The sequence below is a fragment of the Bos grunniens genome, chromosome 12 (assembly GCF_055505025.1).
Source record: "Bos grunniens cultivar Pamir isolate PY7600 chromosome 12, Bosgru_T2T1.0, whole genome shotgun sequence".
In the NCBI taxonomy this organism is placed as follows: Eukaryota; Metazoa; Chordata; class Mammalia; order Artiodactyla; family Bovidae; genus Bos; species Bos grunniens.
This window is the reverse complement of record NC_141176.1, coordinates 35,074,672-35,086,344: the sequence shown is the minus strand read 5'-3', so window position 1 is coordinate 35,086,344 and position 11,673 is coordinate 35,074,672. Positions and strand designations below refer to the sequence as shown.

The 11,673-nt window shown below is 45.1% G+C and overlaps 1 non-coding gene across 1 annotated transcript; it reads left to right on the top strand.

Annotated features, from left to right (window-relative positions):
* Window positions 1-11,207: 11,207 nt before the first annotated feature.
* TRNAK-UUU (transfer RNA lysine (anticodon UUU)) lies at window positions 11,208-11,280 on the top strand. The gene has a single exon. It is a non-coding gene; the product is annotated as a tRNA-Lys (tRNA).
* The last annotated feature ends 393 nt before the right edge of the window (window positions 11,281-11,673 follow it).

Below are 11,673 nucleotides of genomic sequence, written 5' to 3'. Positions count from 1 at the left end.
TTTTATATGTAACAGGTAGAGAGACTGAAATACCTTCCAGACACCCAAGACATTGCCCATCACTAAAGCCACAGGTTTCGGCTCTGGCCAAGCCAGCTTCATCTTTCTTACTGAGGACCTATCCCCGGAAGGCTTTCTCCGCCTCCTGGAGTGTCCACGTTCTCATCCTTGAAAGGGTGGCTGGGTGGATTGGGAGACGATGCACTTGCAGCACATCGCGTCTGGCAGTCAGTGAACATCCAGTGAATGCCAGGTTTCAGGAGTCCCTATGTTCTTGGGGCAAGGGCCATTCACGTGAGCAGAAGGCCAGCAATGATGTCCCCTCCAGGCTACACTCATAGGTTTGTTTGTCAGGAGTGGAACTTCTCCACCAGCTTCCACTCTGTTTTGGGGGATGAGGGGAAGGCCGTGTGAGGAGGCTGTGGGCAGCAGAGCAGGGGAAGGGGCAGCAGAGTGGCCTCAACAGGGGTGGGGGGTGGAGGGGGTGAGGGCTGCACCCACCACACCCCTCCCCCACCATCACATCACCCACCATCTCATCACTGGCTCCGGCACCATCCTTAGGCTGTCAGCTTTGGATGGAGGCTGAAAATGAAGGGATGGAGCGGGGAAGAAATGCACACAGCCTGTGGGGTTAAAAATAGGGAAATGACAGAAAACAGAACAATCTCCGGGGATGCTCAAGGAGGCAGAGTCAGGAGGAAGCCCTGGAAACCAGGTCCCTCTGCTTGGGCTTCTCCGCTTCCTCTGCCTTCCCAGCTGTCAGTCTGCCTCTCAAGATCTGAGTGAGTAAGGCTCTCACTCCCCATCTAAGAAAGCTGTAGTCTAGATCCCACCCATGTAAGACACTTGTGCAGCAAGGAACACCTAGCTCTTAAGTTGTTAGTGTTCTCACTTTTACTTCTCTAGTAATTGAACAGATACTGTGTTCCCTGCACAAAGGAAAACAAAGATTTTGCTGGAAACACGAAGCTGGATGAGGCATTGCCCTGCTGCTCTAGGAGCTGGCAGGCCAGGGTGGGAGGCAGGAAACGCAGAAAGAGATCATACCAAACACGAGCGATGCCATCATGGAAACACAGGGGCTCCCAAAGCCAGCCAAAGGCAGGTGGACAGATGGACGTCCCGCAAGAGGAGCCCCTCTGTTCTTGTTTATGGGAAATTGGAGGGGAGGCATGATTCAGATAATTTTCTCACTGTTTTTTTGATTCAGCATGGAGGCATTTATAGCATACTTGGTGGGCTCACCAGAAGGCCGGGAAGTACAGAGAAGACAGACAGGAGGAGTGATTTCCGACACAGCTTGCACGTGCTTCTCAGATACAGAACTGCCCAATCTGTAGTGACTGCAGGGCACTGCCCAGTCAACAGATCCTGAGAAGGATTTCAGACCCACCCTGGGCAGCGTTCCACTGCCCAATTAAGACATGGCATTTGTGTGACAGACCCTGGTTAAAAGACCAGATGCCGTGTGCCCCGGTGGAGGTGGCCAAGGACACCGAGGCCCCCATCCCCCACACCCACTGGCGTCCCAGGCAGAGGCCACGTCAAGGGGCAGTGGACGCGGACAGCTGTGGAAGGAAGCCCGCTGTCAAGTGAGAAGCCGCAGTGGCACATTTTCTCTGTTTCTGTTACGAGTCTAGTGTAACACATACACGTATCTAGAAGCAGAGCTCACTTTTCATTTTCTAATAGTTTCAACCCCTGCGTCCTCTCACAGGGTCCCTAGAGCGACATTCTGTGCAGGAGCTCAGCTGTGTGGAAGTGGGGGTGTGGGGGGGAAGTGCCGAGGGACAGCTCCACTGTATCTGCAGTCTCCCCAGACCCCCAGCCCTCCCCAGGCCTTAACTGTGGATGTGCACACATGTGTGTGTGTGCTTGAGTGTGCACATGTGCACACACACATATAATCGTGACATTTGGGGTAACAGCCCTACTATACCTGAATGCCACAAAATCAGCATCCTTTAACACACTCTTTTACTGATGCCTCGACCATCTCACTCCTGAGTTTTTAAAAGAAAGGATGAATGAATTCCACAAATGGGTAAGTCTAAGCCTTACACTTTGTGTGTACCCAAAATACTCTGAAGCAGACATGGGGGGAGAATCTATGATTTCTCACTGTGAACTTCAAGGGCTCCTGCTTGCTGCCCTTCCAAGTTCTAAGAAGCCAAGGAAAGAGAGCATCCACTGGGATACACATGTTTCTATTAATAATTCCTCCTGAATCCCAGCAAGGCAGGCTCTGCTCAATGTTCCTGCACAATAATGATCACGCAGACTAAGAGCGAGCCCTCTCCACGACACAACGCTCTTTCTACCAGAGATCCATCGTGGGATGTGTGACACGTCTGTTTCCATTATGAAAACCACCGCTTGTGGTATGAAAATGGCTGATGAGAGGGCTTAAAGGTGGTATGCGAGCTCCTGATAATGGCACCATCCTTCCTGGTGTCACTCAGCCCTGAGCCCAACATGTGGGCATCTCCTGCATCCACACAGGGCGATTTAATTATTTCTATACACGCCTGATTAGACGGGAGGCAGTGCAATGAGAGACGTCACCCAGGCCACCCTCCTCTGTAAATAACCCCTCCTCCTCTGTCAAGCTGGTCAGAGGTTACTGTCCACTCCCCGGGTCCCCACTGCAGAGCGGGGCTCACTTTGCCTGCAGGACAGTGCCTGCCAGGTCACTGAGCCCAGAGTGGCACAAAGGGCATCTCGTCTGGTCACGGTAAGGCGCTTCTAAACAGGAAAGGGACTTGTACCCTGTGCTCCCTTTCAGTCCTTGGAATTTTTCATCAGTTTCTGCTGCTCTGGAATTTGACAGACTTAATCATGATGCCATGTCAAGGAGTTGCTGCAGATGTCGACATGATCCCTTCTAAATGACCCTTCATGGTTTCGAGAAATACCTGCCTCTGAAGGAGCCGTGCCCATGAGGCCCCCACTGACCTACATATTTGTGATTCCCTAAGACTTCGAGCCCACCCTTGGCAACCCACCAGGAATGTCTGGTAGGAAAGTTTTGAGTTAGATGCTTTTGTATAATAAGTTCTATCTGACGACGCAGGCACTCCCTTTCACGACCACATTGCGGTCTGCCAGGCGTGTACCCTGCACACAGTTGGCGTCCCCACGTCCCTCACCAGCCCCAGGCCCTGGAGGACATGTGCTGTTTGTAAACCGTCCTTTTAATGAGTTCAAATGAGACTGTTTTCTGTTACATCTCATACAGAAAATATACTCTTTTTTTTTCAAATAAAATGCCTACGAATTTATAGGAGAGACATACATCACTGGTAAGAAGATGCATAAACCCAGCTAATTCATACTGTTTAGATTTTATCAGTAATTGTGAATCGTTTTTATAAAATACTAGCTGACCTTTTTTTTTCCTTCTTTCAATGTAAATATACTTGCTGACAAGGGGAACCATGGTGTTTTAACAGGTTCAGCAATTTAAAGATTGTCCCCTTTTATGTGTTCTAAGTATGGAAAGCTTTCCTGTATTATACCCTGAGTGCAGAGAAAGGCTGTTAGAGAACCCTTCATCCCAGGGGGACTCAGTTCATGCTGCGGCTGCAATCTTTCTGCTCTGCAGCGTCTACAGAGAGGTGAAGATTTATACAGCCTGATGTCAGACCATCAGTGACGTGCCTTATGGCTCATCCAGTTAAAATAACAAAGTTAAAGGCCTTGCCTGTTCTTCTTAGGGCTTCCCTGGTGGCTCAGCAGTAAAGAATCCACCTGCAAATGCAGGAGACATGGGTTCAACCCACGCCAGTATTCTTGCCTGGGAAATCCCCAGGGCAACAGAGGATGAGACAGTTGGATGGCATCATCAACTCAATGGACATGAGTTTGAGCAAACTCAAGGAGATAGTGAAGGACAGGGAAGCCTGGTGTGCTGTAGTCCATGAGGTCACAAAGAGCTGGACATGACTGAGCAACTAAACAACAAGTGTATAGATTATTTGGGGGAGGATTTACAGTATGTTTCTATATTCAAGTATTATGTCTTTTAGTAGGATGCTGTATGTTGTGTTTATGTTTGTGATAAGATAATTTTTAAAATCTAAGCATTAGCTTTTTGTGAAATGCATTGCTCATTGCCAAAGCAAACTTGATCTGGTCCTCATTGCTTATCCCCAATAAAGTTATTATATATATTATCATATATGAAACAGATCGCCAGTCCAGGTTCGATGCATGAGACAGGGTGATCAGGGTTGGTGTACTGGGATGATCCAGAGGGATGGGATGGGGAGGGAGATGGGAGGGAGGTTCAGGATGGGGAACATATGTATGCCCATGGCAGATTCATGTCAATGTATGGCAAAAACCACTACAATATTGTAAAGTAATTAGCCTCCAACTAAAATAAATAAAAAATAAAGTTATTATATATTATGCTACTTAATTTGTAAGCAAGACCATTCTGAATTTTCTTTTTCCTCAAAAATAATTAACAATTTGTACCCGCCTTTTCTTTCTTGTTTTATTAACCATTACCATTCAGATTAATCTTTCAAACCCTCCTTGCCTTTGCTCTCCTTTGCTAATAGCACATGACTAGTGAATGAAGCTCCCTGTGCTGTCTGTTCTAGGACCGTATGATTGCCACAGGGCAGGTGTGGGTTCAGGGTGTGCTGGGTGAGCAGAGATAGGTAGCATCCTGTTATTTTCAAGCCATCTGTGCTGAAACATTCTGTCCCAGTCAGTGCAAAAAAGTAGGAAGCAAGACAGCATCCCAGGTGGAGACAAAGAAAGGAGAACTCTACATCCCTGAAAGTCAAAGTGAAAGTCACTCAGTTGTGTCTGACTCTTTGAGACCCCATGGTCTATACAACCCATGGAATTCTCCAGGCCAGAATTCTGGAGTAGGTAGCCGTTCCCTTCTCCAGGGGATGTTCCCTACCCAGGGATCGAACCCAGGTCTCTCACATTGCAGGCAGATTCTTTAACAGCTGAGCCATAAGGGAAGCCCAAGAATACTGGAGTGCGTAGCCTATCCCTTCTCCAGCAGATCTTCCCCACCCAGGAATCCAACCCGGGTCTCCTGCATTGCAGGCGGATTCTTTACCAACTGAGCTATAACTATGATGATAGTGCACATGAGAGAAACTCGCGTAAAATACCAAATGAAGAGAAAGCAAAGTCCTAGGACCCAAAAGCGAAATTAACAAGGCCATAGGACTTTTAATTTTTAATTTTATATTGGAATAGAGTTGGTTCATAATGTTGTGTTAGTTTCAGGTGTACAGCACAGTGAATCAGTTATATATATACATGTACCTCTCTTTTTCAGATTCTTTCCCCATATAGGTTATTGGAGAATATTGAGTAGAGTTCCCTGTGCTATACAGTAGGGCCTTGTTGATTATCTATTTTATATATCATAGTGTGTATGAAATTAATGCCAAAGTCCTACTTTATCCCACCCCCCACCTTTGCCCTTTGCTAACAATAGGGTCATAGGTTTAGAGGGTTGATATACAAACATCAAATACATTTCCATAGAACAGTAATGAAAAATGTATATATAAAATTGTAAAAGAAAATAGGATTTAAAAGCACTGAAAATATCAAAACCTAACATGCAGGGATGAATTGACAAAATGGGCAAAAGAAGACATGCAGGTGCCCACTGAGCAAACGCTAAAGTGATGAAAGCATCTGGTCATTAGGGAAAGAGCCACTAAAACCATAGCAGAGGCCACTCCACACGCTATGGAAGAAACAGAGCCGTGCTGGGCCTCATCGTATCACTTCTGACCCCTCTGTGGGCCAGTGAGGCGGGAGGAGGTGGCCTCCGGGGGCCTAAATGCCCCAGGCTCCTTTCCCCACATAAACAGCCGTGGGGCAGGGAGTCAGTTAGTCCATAGGCTGGCGGGGAGCAGAACACTTGCTCAGAAATGCCTTCCAGCCTTTGTTTCCACCTCATTCCAAGTGTTCTCTGCAGCTTTCATGAGGAAAGCATTCCAAGATAAAAACTTGCCTGTGTTTCTACAAAGGCTCCAGCCTTGCTTTCTTTCTTTCTTTTTTTTTTTAATTTTATTTTATTTTTAAACTTTACATAATTGTATTAGTTTTGCCAAATATCAAAATGAATCCACCACAGGTATACATGTGTTCCCCATCCTGAACCCTCCTCCCTCCTCCCTCCCCATACCATCCCTCTGGGTCGTCCAGTGCACTAGCCCCAAGCATCCAGTATCGTGCATCGAACCTGGACTGGCAACTCGTTTCATACATGATATTTTACATGTTTCAATGCCATTCTCCCAAATCTTCCCACCCTCTCCCTCTCCCACAGAGTCCATAAGACTGTTCTATACATCAGTGTCTCTTTTGCTGTCTCGTACACAGGGTTATTGTTACCATCTTTCTAAATTCCATATATATGCGTTATTATACTGTATTGGTGTTTTTCCTTCTGGCTTACTTCACTCTGCATAATAGGCTCCAGTTTCATCCACCTCATTAGAACTGATTCGAATGTTTTCTTTTTAATGGCTGAGTAATACTCCATTGTGTATATGTACCACAGCTTTCTTATCCATTCATCTGCTGATGGACATCTAGGTTGCTTCCATGTCCTGGCTATTATAAACAGTGCTGCGATGAACACTGGGGTACACGTGTCTCTTTCCCTTCTGGTTTCCTCAGTGTGTATGCCCAGCAGTGGGATTGCTGGATCATAAGGCAGTTCTATTTCCAGTTTTTTAAGGAATCTCCACACTGTTCTCCATAGTGGCTGTACTAGTTTGCATTCCCACCAACAGTGTAAGAGGGTTCCCTTTTCTCCACACCCTCTCCAGCATTTATTATTTGTAGACTTTTGGATCGCGGCCATTCTGACTGGTGTGAAATGGTACCTCATAGTGGTTTTGATTTGCATTTCTCTGATAACAAGTGATGTTGAGCATCTTTTCATGTGTTTGTTAGCCCTCTGTATGTCCTCTTTGGAGAAATGTCTATTTAGTTCTTTGGCCCATTTTTTGATTGGGTCATTTATTTTTCTGGAGTTGAGCTTGTAGGAGTTGCTTGTATATTTTTGAGATTAGTTGTTTGTCAGTTGCTTCATTTGCTATTATTTTCTCCCATTCTGAAGGCTGTCTTTTCACTTTGCTAATAGTTTCCTTTGATGTGCAGAAGCTTTTAAGGTTAATTAGGTCCCATTTGCTCATTTTTGCTTTTATTTCCAATATTCTGGGAGGTGGGTCATAGAGGATCCTACTGTGATGTATGTCAGAGAGTGTTTTGCCTATGTTCTCCTCTAGGAGTTTTATAGTTTCTGGTCTTACGTTTAGATCTTTAATCCATTTTGAGTTTATTTTTGTGTATGGTGTTATAAAGTGGTCTAGTTTCATTCTTTTACAAGTGGTTGACCAGATTTCCCAGCACCACTTGTTAAAGAGATTGTCTTGCTTTCTAATTTATTCTCTGAAGTGCCCTTTAAACTCCATGGTAATGGCAGCAGGAAAACACAAGGAGGAAAAATGAGCCATGGAATAAAGTGTATTTTGGAAAATTCACCTCTTGTATGACCACGTCTCCACTGGAAGCTCTGCAGCCAAGGCAGGGAGTTGGCAGGTGGGGGGAGTACAGCTGGGGGCTCCCTCCAGGGGGTGCTAGTGGTGAGGAACCCACCTGTTAAGAAGCAGGTTTGATCACTGGGTCAGGAAGATCCCCTGGAGGAGGAAATGGCAACCCACTCCAGTATTCTTGCCTGGAGAATCCCATGGACAGAAGAACCTGGCAGGCTACAGTCCATGGGGTTGGAAAGAGTCAGAGACGACTTACTGACTTAGCACACATAGCACTCTGGGGATGACAGCAAGGTTAACAGGACTCTGAGGAGCAACACACCTAATTTCATGATGACCCTCCCTCACAGACCTCCCCCCAACTCTTCAAAATACACCTTTTGATTGTCTTTCATTATAAATAAAAGATGATGGATGTATCAAGCAAATAGGATGGATTTATTCTAAAGTACATCCTATGACCAAACAACCAGATTCTGAGGCTGTCTAAGTGATTTCCTCTGGGCAAGCTCCATGGAAGAACCCAAGTCTGTACTGTCGTTGTTCTTTAGTCTCTTCAGTCGTGTCCGACTCTTTGTGACACCATGGACTGTAGCCGGACAGGATCTTCTGTCCATGGGATTCTCCAGCAAGAATACTGGAGCGGGTTGCCGTTTCCTTCTCCAGGGGATCTTTCCAACCCAGGGATCGATCCTCTGTCTCCTGCTTTGGTGGGTGGATTCTTTACCACTGAGCCACCAGGGAAATCTGAAGTCTATATTCAATGCGTTTAAAAACACCCAACTCTCATTGCTCCCAGGGGTTTCTTTGAATGTAAGAAGTAAATTACTAAATCATATTTATATGCATGAAGTGATCTTATCTGTACCATAGTGAGGGTACAGGAAAACAGATACAAATATTTGTCTACAAATATTTGGTATGCGTTCTCAGTTCAGTTCAGTTCAGTTCAGTCGCTCAGTCATGTCCGACTCTTTGTGACCCCATGGACTGCAGCATACCAGGCCTCCCTGTCCATTACCAACTCCTGGAGTTTACTCAAACTCATGTCCATTGAGTCAGTGATGCCATCCAACCATCTTATACTCTTCATTCTTCATGTGTTCTCAGTTTGCCTTTAACCCATGCTTATGATGTCAGCAAGCCTGTTGTTGTTTTCCAGGAGTGCTTCTAAGTATCAGTCCAGGCAACCAAATTGTGTGTATGTCTACTGGAAGGTTGGTTTAGTAAACTGAGAAATAGTTTCAGTAATGGCAAACCACTCCAGTATTCTCTGAAAAGTTCCATGGACCGAGGAGCCTGGTGTCTAACATTAACCCGGCTCCTAACATTAATCCTCCAGGCTACAGTTCACCAGGTGGCAAAGAGCTACTGAGCACATTCAGTATCACAAAGGTATCACAGTCATTACATTGAAAAAACCAGTTCATTTCTTGTCTAAGGAACAGATATCTCCCTTACAGAAATTTCATAAAAATTTATATTTGTGTGTATATGTACTTTGACTTTAAAATCTGGATGTTCTCTCATAGAAAGGAGCACTGGGTCTGGGAGGTTTGCAGAGTGGGCTCATGATATTCATGGTAATATTACAAGAAAGGTCCTGAAATTTTCCAGAACTTAAATTTGAGGTGACACATCTGATTCAGTTATTCAATATTTAAATATTGGGATGATGACCTTGATCACTTCTGAAGGCCAGGGCAGTGCAAGTTCTCTGCCTTATCCACAAGTTGGGAGAGGAAACAGAACAAAGCCCTGCTCTATGACTTAGCCATAGGGAGTGTATGGCACAAAGAACCTGGAGAACCCGTCATGGTCGCCTGTGTGGAGACAAGCAGGGGCAGAGCACAGAAGTGGTCACTGGGTCATTGACCTGCCGTCTGTCCTCTTGGGCCTGGGAGCCTTACAGCGCAGAGATGGTCATCAGACTCCATCCCTGAGGAGGCTTTGTGCTCTGGGTTGTTCTTGAGCTGGGTGACTTGTCTGCCTCCTGGAGACCAGGGGACCCAAGACACATCTGTTGTCTCCCACACAACTTACGGACATTTATTTCCTTGTGGCTGAGGGTAACATTAACCCTCTTCTCCCCTCTGTGTAGAGAAATGCTCTAGGTCTGAACAAAGTGAACATTCTAGGTTCCTAAACCTTTCCCTGAGCAGAGTTTGAAAGCAGAGAAATAGGAAGATGGTATTTGAATCTAGAATTCTCATTTTAGAGCAATACCCAGGGAATCTTAGACTCCCGGAACTGCCTTTTCTCTAGCCTTTAGGTCCTTCCTGCCTCTCTCTCTCTCTTTTTCTTTCATTCCTTCTGTCTCCTTTCCTTTCCCTTCCTTCCTCCCTTTCTTTTTTCTCTTTCCTTCTCTCTTTCAGTCAGTCAAAGAGACTTCAAGTCTATAATTATCTTTCTAGGAACTCCTTAAACTAACAGGGAATAAACTTCTCAACCAACACCTTTATACACAAGGTGGTGTGATGAACAGGGCAAGGGTTTCACCACCTGGAGCTCTGATGACAGACCCACTGCCTTCTCTTTGGGAAGAGCAGCAAGCTTTGTGTTCCCTTGCTCCATGTCCACAGAAATGATTCTATGATTTGCTCTGGTCTTCCTCTGCAGGCTGCCCCCTCACTGCTTCCTGACAAGAAGGAAGAGGCTGTGGGTGACCTCCACCCTTCCCTGAACTCCACTCTCAACAGGCTTTGGGGGAGATAGAACGGCCTCCACAAGCTTCTGCTCCAAAACCATTGCAATGAGAGAAAATCAAGTCCAGTTTTATTTGTTTACTGCTAGGAGCCTACCCCACTTTGAAAGAAAATTAAATAAGAATAACATTTTCATAAGTTGATTTTTCAGGAGAAAGAGTAGATATTTAAACTATTATAACATCCATGATCTTTCAGATGAAAATTTTCACCTAAAGAAAGGAAAGCAATCTCATCAGGTGCCAGTTTTGAGGGGTTTTGTTTTTTTTTTTTCAAATAAAAATTTAAAAGGTGAAAATGTAACATGAAATTATAAAAGCTTGAATAAATAGATCTATGTTTCGGGGGTCCATTGTAGGTACCAGCATATGCTTTATATTTCACAAAATAGATGTTGCTAGCATTTAGATATCCAGGGCTGCCAGAACTGCAAATGTTTCCTTAGAGACCTTTTAAAGCAGAAATCTATTTAATTCATAAAAAATTTTAATGAAAATAATAATGGCGATGTTACAGTTCCAGATGTTAGAGTCTTTAAACCAAATTTTCTCTTTCCTCTTATAGAACCTTGGTCTCTGCAGGTGAGTGGCATTGCACTGTCCAAGGCACAGACAGACAGGTATTTATCCCCTAATTCACAATGTGAAAGGCGAAAAGTGGAAGTTGCTCAGTTGTACCTGACTCTTTGCGACCCCATGGACTATAGCCTACCAGCCTCCTCTATCTATGGGATTCTCCAGGCAAGAATACTGGAGTAGGTTGCCATTCCCTTCTCCAGGGGATGTTCCTGACCCAGGGATTGAACCTGGATTTCCTGCACTGCAGGCAGATTCTTTACCATCTGAGCCACCAGGGAACCCACGGCCCAACAAGGGGCACCAAGGCCTGTGACTCTCTGTGGCAACTCGGGTTCATGCTCAGTCTTTAGACTCTTCTCAGCCTCAAAGCCTGGGTAGCTCAGCTGGTAGAGCATCAGACTTTTAATCTGAGGGCCCAGGGTTCAAGTCCCTGTCCAGGCAGCAAAAAGTAAACAAATAAACAAAACAAAAATGTCTCTTGATAACAACATTTAGACTTTTTTCGGGCTTCCCAGGTGGCTCAGACTGAAAAGAATCTGCCTGCAATGCAGGAGACTGCACTCCGTGACTTACTTCCTAGGCTTGTGTGCTTGTCTTTAGCTGCATGATTTAAGGATGAGACTCAGGAAGGATAGAAAGGGTTTCTTGGCATATATAGTAGGAAAGGTAGACCCAGCATGACCAGGCTGGAATTTTAAGACACAGAATGACCACATGACCATTTTAAGAGCAAAGGCACAGAAGTTAATAAAGAGGAAGAAAAAATACATCTAGCTTTATTATCTTGGTGAAAAATATCAGGGATCTGAGTGTGTGTCAGAGCTGTGGGTTGTC